Genomic DNA, 8,966 nt, shown 5'->3' with positions numbered 1-8,966 from the left:
AATTCTATACAGAATCTTGCATAAAATTGCGCAACATATTGTTAACAAGAAAAAACAAACACAAACCTTTTCCCTTCAAGGGGCCAAGCTAAAGGTTATCCAGAAAGCAATTGATCTTCAAATCTACATTTATAGCTAGATTCAGTAAGAGTTAGGCCGGCGTATCGGTAGATACGCCGACCTAACTCGGAATCTGCGCCAACCTAGGTTTAAGTGTATCTCTGTTTGAGCATACACTTAAACTTATCTAAGATACGACGGCTTGTGCCGTCCTATCTTAGGGTGCAATATTTAGGCTGGCCGCTAGGTGGCGCTTCCATTGCGGTCGGCGTAGAATATGTAAATCACTAGATACGCCTATTCACGAACGTACGCCCGGCCGACGCAGTACAGATACGCCGTTTACGTAACGCATTATCAAGCCTAAAGATATTCCATCAAATTGTTGGAATAGTAATGTTAAAGTATGGCCGCCGTTCCCGCGTCGAAATTCAAAAATTTTACGTCGTTTGCGTAAGTCGTCCGTGAATAGGGTTTTACGTCTACGTCGAAATCGATAGGACCGTGCACACTGGGAAATGTAGTCGGACGACGCATGCGCAGTTCCAAAAAACGTCAATCACGTCAGGTCAAACCAAATTATAAAACACGCCCCCTCAGCCTATTTTAAATTAGGCGCTCTTGCGCCCGCCGCATTTACGCTACGCCGCCGTAACTTAGCAGGCAAGTACTTTGTGAATCATGTACTTGCCTTGCTAACTTACAGCGGCGTAGTGTACACACGATACACTACGCCGCCGCAAAGTTAGGGCGGCCTACCTGAATCTAGCTATTAGAATCCATTTCATAGACCCAATGGGTTTCCATTTTAGAAACCTCCTTTTTCCTATTACTACCTCTCCTGTTTGGGTTGACTACCATGCAGTGCTTTACTTTTTTTTTTTTTCCCCTCCACAAATAGAGCTTTCTTTTGGTGCCATTTGATCACCTCCGGGTTTTTTTTTTTTTTTTTTGCACTATGTCTGCTATAAAACCCTTTCACTAAAAAAACTTTTATAAAAAAAAAAAAAAATTTTTAGGCCCATATGTACTATTTACTAGTAATGGTGGCGATCAGCAACTTCTATCAGGTCTGCGATATTGTGGTGGACTTTTTGGGGACCAGTGACACTAATGCAGTGATCAGTGCTAAAAATATGCATGGTCACTGTACTAATGACACTGGCTGGGAATTGATTAACATCAGGGGTGATTTTAAGGATTACCTGTGCCTAACCAGTGTTTTACTATACGGTTAGGTGTTTTTACTAGGAAAATAGATGGAATTTATTCCCTGCTTTGCAGGAAAACAAATTCCATCCCTTCCCTCCTGTCAGTTCTGCGCCTCTGCCTAACGATTGGCGGGTGTCGGAGTGGGTACCGTACACCCTCTGATACAGCTTCTGCATGCGCGCCCCCTATCTGGAAGTGTCAGATCACACATATGTACATGATCTGGTGCACAGGTTAATGCCATGTAACAGTAAAACGGCTATAGGGTGGACCTGAAGTGGTTAACAAACAAAACACAATTTTAACATGTCAAGTTGCTTTAACAGACATATGTAGATTGAAGTTCAACCCTTGGATCCCTAGATGGAATAAACATTAGATACAAAAGTAAAAATGTTGCCTTTCATTTTTTTTTTTTTTGCCTGCAATACGTTGGCTTTTTCCCCCTCACTGTAGGAGCTGCACAGCAGGTACCAGCTTTTTATTTTAGGAGCTGAGAATTATTGGCAAGAGAAGGGGAGCAGAAGGACAGGATATATCGCATGCTCTCTGTACTTTGAAAAAAAATAAAAATATATATATAGATTTTCATTATGTTTTTTTATTTTTTTTTGGTGCATGTTTAGCATGCCCAGTGTTCTCAACTGGTTTGTTAAAGTGTGTGTGTGTGTGTGTGTGTGTGTGAATATGATGACTGACCTCAAACTTATAGTTGCATGGCTTACTCTGGCTTCAGCAGCACTAACTAAACCAGAGCAAGCATACACCATAGACAGGGAAAAATAAGGGTCAGTACCCATCAATGTAGCCTAATCTGTGCCCTTCTGCAGCCTCACCATTGCCATGAATGCAGCTTCGTTGGGGGGGGGGGGGGGGGGGGTCACAAGAGATATATATACAGTCCTGATCAAAAGTTTAAGACCACTTGTAAAATGGCAAACAATCATATTTTACATTGTTGGATCTTAACAAGGTTCCAAGTAGAGCTTCAACATGCATCAAGAAGAAATGAGAGTGAGACAAAACATGTTTTGAGCATTCAATTTAATGAAAACAACGAATAAACTGAAACAGGCTGATTTTCAGCTGATCAAAAGTTTAGGACCACACCTCCAAAAAAAAATACCTAAACCCCCCCCCAAAACAGAAATCCAACTTCCAAACATGAACTCAGTAATGAGTAGCTCCGCCGTTATTGTTTATCACTTCAAAAATTTGTTTCAGCATGCTTGATGCCTCGCGTTTCCATGAGGTGAGTGGGAACATTTCTCCAAGTGGTGAAGACAGCCGCACGAAGGCCATCTACTGTCTAGAACTGTTGTCCATTTTTGTAAACTTCCCTTGCCATCCATGCCCAAAGGTTCTCAATTGGATTTAGACCAGGGGAACAGGCAGGATGGGCCAAAAGAGTAATGTTATTCTCCTGGAAGAAGTCCCTTGTCCTGCGGGCATTGTGTACTGTAGCGTTGTCCTGTTGAAAAACCCAGTCGTTACCACACAGACGAGGGCCCTCAGTCATGAGGAATGCTCTCTGCAACATCTGGACATAGCCAGCGGCCGTTTGACGCCCCTGCACTTCCTGAAGCTCCATTGTTCCACTGAAGGAAAAAGCACCCCAGACCATTATGGCGCCCCCTCCACTGTGGCGTGTAGAAAACATCTCAGGTGGGATCTGCTTGTCATGCCAGTAACGTTGGAAACCATCAGGGCCATCAAGGTTAAATTTTTTCTCATCAGAGAATAAAACTTTCTTCCACCTTTGAATGTCCCATGTTTGGTGCTCTCTTGCAAAGTCCAAACAAGCAGTTCTGTGGCGTTCAAGGAGACAAGGTTTTTGAAGACGTTTTTTGTTTTTGAAGCCCTTCAGTCTCAGATGGCGTCTGATGGTTATGGGGCTGCAGTCAGCACCAGTAAGGGCCTTAATTTGGGTCGAGGATCGTCCAGTGTCTTGATTGACAGCCAATTGGATCCTCCGGCTCAGTGCTGGTGGAATTTTTTTGGGTCTTCCACTTGACTTTTTTGTTCCATAACCCTCAGGATCATTTAAGAAATTCCAAATGACTGTCTTACTGCGTCCCACCACAGCAGCGATGGCGCGCTGTGAGAGACCCTGCTTATGCAGTTCAGCAACGTTCAAAACCGACCACGTTCAAAAAGGGAGTTTTTTTTGCCTTTGCCATCACAACGTGTGACTACCTGACAAAAAATGACAATGAATCCAAATCTTTGCACAGATTTGGCCTTTTAAAGGCATGTGGTCCTAAACTTTTGATCAGCTGAAAAACAGCCTGTTTCAGTTTAATCGTTTATTTTCAATTAATTGAATGCTCAAAACATGTTTTGTCTCACTCTCATTTCTTCTTGTTGCATGTTGAAGCTCTACTTGGAACCTTGTTAAGATCCAACAATGTAAAATATGATTTTTTCCCATTTTTCAAGTGGTCTTAAACTTTTGATCAGGACTGTGTGTGTATGTATGTGTATATATATATATATATATAAATATATATATATATATATATATATATATATATATATATATATATATATATATATATAAAAAATCTCTCTATATCCAAATTATGGGTGGGGCTACATTAAACTGGAACGCGGGCGGCAATTTGGACATGCCTGCCATAGGAAGTCAACTTACTGTTAGAGATTTACATTCAGGCCCAATCTCCACATCTCTTCTCTAGTACATTTAATAGGGGTTTATCCTATAGTTCTTTTTTAGTAAAATCATATGCTGGTAGTCATCTGCAGAGGCGCATTGCGGGCGGTATTAACCCTTTATCGGCCGCTAGCAGGGGCCGAATCCCGCGGCAAATCCGACGGTATAGCGCAGCTATTTTTAGCGGCGCTATACCGCCACCGCGCCTCCCGCCCCAGTGTGAAAGGGGCCTTAGACTTGCTGATCCACTGCCACTGTTTCCACTGAGCTCTTCCAATTTTCTTGCTCAGTATTTTCTTCAAGCGTCACCCCTGTGTCCCTGCTGGGTCCCTAGCTTGGCACTCATAGATACTCTTTAAGCTTCACCCCACTGGCCTGCTTAGTCCCTGGCTTGGCACACAATAATGCTTTACAAGTGTCGCCTCCACTGGCTGGGTCCTTGGCTTGACATCTGCTGAGGTTTCCAAATCCCTGTCCCCAGTTGGTGAGAATACTGCCCTGGTACTTCAGCTACTCATAGTGATCCCTGGTAATAAGGTAGTTGGCCCCTTAGTGGCAACAGCTTCCTCTCTACCTCTGACCATGACAGGTTCTCTTCTGGTTGGTCCCAACACTACGCTGCTCTCTTGCTTCTGGATAGGCTCCCAGACAGCCTAGAAAACAGATGTCCCCAGGAGAGGCCTTGGTTCTTTTGCATAGCAGCCGGGGGTAATGTGACACACGTCCACCCAGACAGCTGCCCAGGTGGTACCAAACCCTGATCACCTGACTCCACCTAAATAAAGAGGCTCTCTCAGCAGGCCAAGGGACCCAAGAAAATCCCTGCCCACTGGCTGAAACACCCCATGCATTCCTAATCTGTCCTTGCAATGCCCTTGTCTTATCTAATGCCACCAGATACCTGGCCATATAGTGACAAAAGAGAGAAGTGCAGCAATTCCAGAATTAGGGTGAAATCAATTGACCCCCTATCAATTGGCCAAGGCAACTATTACTTGGCAGAAAAATTTAGTAGCCATCCTGCCTCAACATCAGGGTGCTACAAATGCAATTGGGAGCGGCCGATCATGTGACAGTGGTCACACGATCTGAAAGTCCACCACCTTTGCCCCTGTAAGAGGATCCAAATCTTGGGAGGCAGTGGCACAGTACAGCATATGTAAGGCCTGGTTCACACCTATGGATTTTTTAGTGCGTTTTCACTCTACCTTACATTTCACATGGTTTTCTATGGGTCACGTTCCCATGTGTGCATTTTATAGAAAGGGCGAGGGACTTTTTTCAGTTTTTTGGTTCCATAGACTTCAATGGATCAAAAATGTGTATTGAAAAATGCACCTGGAATATGCAACCTGCAGGGTGTGAACCAGGCCTTAGATGTGATGGCTGCATTCCAATTTTTAGATTAACTATTTATTTCTCCAGGTATAGAAAATACCTGTAGAACTTGTCATATTTACTTAGAACTTCCTTAAACTGAACAGATTTTTCAAACAATGCAGTTTACCCAGCTGGCATCTGTGAACTACAAATCACCTCCTCCCTATGTAATGGATAGAGATTGGCCGGTTTGGTTCATGCCAGAACTTTGGAACATTGAAAAAGCTTGGATCTGAACAACAAATCCCCTTGAAGGCTATGGGACCCGAACAGCAAAAACCAATAGTTCCCATTTTGAAGGCTTATATGCAAGTTATTTGCCATAAACAAGGGTATGGGGACCCAGGTAATGCCCTAGGGGACATGTACCAATGGGGGGTGGGCACAGCTGTACCTTGCATAAAACATTTAAATAGATTTTCCCTGCAAGCTTTCTCTATTTAGTAAACAATGGTTTGGGGACCCAGGCTGTATGAGGCCATATTTTAGTGCACTTGGAACAAGATTAAAGATTTTTTGGATAAATTCTGGTGTCTCTTTGGAAATAAATAACGTTTTGCACCACTGTGAGCAAGCCTTATGTGAAAAAGCCAAATAATAGTACACTCAGGTCAAAAGTTCTGGCCAGTGGTCTATTCTCATGACCCAAAAACCCAGTGGGTTGTCTACTGGAAAGCTCTCCATGTCTGTTTTCTTCCTAGATAATCTTCCACCTATTGATGCAAATGCTGACAAGAGGATGCTGAAGTTGACAGCCCTGGGCGCCAAGGACTAAAAAATTTGAAATGCCGCCCCCTACCATTCCTCCTTTGACCAACAGAAGCCTCAAAACAAGCTTTTTAATGAGACTGTAACTTACCAGAGTCTGGAAAGGCGTTACATAAGCCCCTCTTTAGGTGTCCTCAAGATATTATATCCTCTGCGAGGACAGAATGAGTTCCGAGACTTTGCCCTTGTAAGGGTGGTCAAGGAGGGTTACCAACCAATAATAATCCTTATCCTTGATGCTACGACTTCTCAGGTTCTTTCGCAGGCTTTGAAGAGTAAGGGAGCCCATGCACCGCAAGTTTACGAAGGCAAGAGAAGTCCTCAGCGTCGCTGAGGACTACAGTGTTTGGAACTGCCTCCTTCCAGCCATGTACTACTCCCAAGGTTTATGGGGCATAAAAACTATTTTAAGGTTTGACGTATGTCTTCCTCTAATTCAGGGATGTCAAACTGGCGGCCCTCCAGCTGTTCCGAAACTTCAAGTTCCATCATGCCTCTGCCTGTGAGAGTTATGCTTGTAACTGTTAGCCTTGCAATGCCTCATGGGACTTGTAGTTTTGCAACAGCTGGAGGGCTGCCAGTTTGACACCCCTGCTCTAATTCAATGCCTCCAAAACTGCCATAATCACCCTCGTCCTCCTCCCACTTTTCTTGTATGTTCTGTGGCGTGGAAGAAGGTTGTCTGCAAAAACGGACCTTGAGGGGACAGGAGCTTCCTCCTGCAGCTCTGCCTTTAGTGCCCTGTCCATAATGCCACGCAGAGTATGCTCCAGCAGGAACACAAGAGGGATTGTGTCACTGATGCATTGTCACGACTCACCATCTTTGTTGCCTCCTCAAATGGCGACAGTACAGTATATGCATCCTTTATCAGCAGCCATTGGCATAGGGGGGGAAAAAACTGGTGCCCTGAGCCTGTCCTTGTGCCATACTCGCACAGGTACTCAACAGCCCTCCTGCAGCATTGCCAAAGTTGAGTTCCACCAGGTGGGCATGTCACAATCGAGTGGTTTGCTACTGAATTTCAGCCAACCGAGCACTGGCTGTGTATAACTGCCTGAAATGGCTACAGACTCTTCTGGTCTGCGTTTGAAGATCTTGCAAACCTGGTTACCTGTTTAAGAAATGCTGCGCCACCAAATTGAGAACATGTGCCAGGCATGACACATGCGTCAACTTTTACTGTGAAAGGGCAGACAGAAGGTTAGTACCATTATTGCACACCACTATTCCTGGCTCAAACTTCATGGCGTGAACCACCTATGGGCTTGCCCCTGCAGAGCTGAAAGAATCTCTGCTCAGGTGTGGCTCTTGTCCCCTAGACAGACCAGCTGAAGCAGTGCATGACATCTTTTAGCCTGATTCGTTTAATAGACCCTTATGCGCTTAGGGGGTACTGGTGGTTCATAGGACAATCCAGCAGAGAAGGAGGTGGAGCTTGAAAATCTTACATCATCATCATCACCACCAGATGTATAGAGATGTGGCAGTAAAACAAGCTCCAGCACAGAGCCCTGTCCTACATCCTTCCTAGCTGCAAGCAGAGTTACCCAGTGTGCTTTGAACTAAATTTATCATCTCTGACCATGCTTGCTGGACCACGAGACAGCAGTAAGGTGGACCTTGCCAAATGATGCCAAAACATTTGCCTTCCACGGCATGGTACAGAGCTGACCTTATGTAAAAAGCTGGGAACCTGCCATTGTGGTACAGCACATTATGAAAATTCACAGAAGGGGCAGAATTCACCAGACAGAAAGGGAGGAGTTGTAAAGCAAGCAATTTGGACAAGCTGGAATTTAGACCCTGAGCATGTGGGTGTCAGGGAGTGTATTTTTTTTTTTTGCGCTGCAGCATGTGGGCCAGAGAAATGTGCCTGCTATACGCTACAGCTGGTGGTGTGCTGCTAGTAGACGTGTTGCAAGGACCTGTTATACTATACCATCATCCATGTCAGTGGAGGCTGCTGAGAGGTCATGAGATATAGCAGGGTTAGACATGAGAGGTGAGGAGCGAGGAGAAGACGAATTGTGTCCCTTGTGTGTGGCTTTCTGGTGCTCTTGCCAATGGGCTGAGTGGTGGGAGGTTAAATGCCTCATCAAGCATGTGGTACCCAAATGGTTGGTGTTTTTGTCATGCTTAATCTGCTTGCAGATTGCAAATTGCAACAGTGCATTCGGCTGCACATGTGCTAAAAAAAAGGCCCAAACAGCTGGGCTGTAGGAAGTGGGCCCAGAGATGACCGCTCCAGAATCTGATGAAATATGGGTAGCTGCTTTCTACTCTTCCATGATGGAGGATATCCTGCCTCCTCATTGGGGTTGTTTCCAGTGGAGGCTGGTGTTTTTTTGTTTGGGGGGGGGGGGCAAGCGGCCACCCCCTCACGGCACCTCAACCCCCCCCTGCCGTTTGCTGGTCAACCAGCACTTACCAAATCAGCAGGCACATCGGAGATCATCAGGCAGGGGGACAGGCTGTGGTAGGCATCTTGCAGCGTCTTCCGTATCCTTCCGAGATGACGACGGCCTACGTCATGCATCTCCTCCTAGGCGTCCAATAGAACCTCCTAACCTTTCAGCCAATTGGGAAACGGGCAACAGACCCGTGCTTCCTCATTGGCAGAGAGGCGATTTAGTGTTAAAAAAGCAAATATTATTTCCAACAGGAATCTTAGATTTTGCTGGCAGCATCTGCCAGACCCTCAGAGCGCTGACGCCAGTGGCTGCATGCAAGGTGAATATCTCCCAAACTGTGCAGGATTAGGAGATCTTTTTTTTTACCTACAGGTAAGCTTTATTATAGGGTTACCTGTAGGTAAAAATGTGAAAGCGGGTATACAACCACTTTAGGCAAACAGCTACATTTTCAGGCA

This window comes from Rana temporaria, chromosome 11 (genome assembly GCF_905171775.1).
Source record: "Rana temporaria chromosome 11, aRanTem1.1, whole genome shotgun sequence".
NCBI classification, from domain to species: domain Eukaryota; kingdom Metazoa; phylum Chordata; class Amphibia; order Anura; family Ranidae; genus Rana; species Rana temporaria.
The sequence above is the reverse complement of the archived record's forward strand: the minus strand, read 5'-3'. Positions refer to the sequence as shown.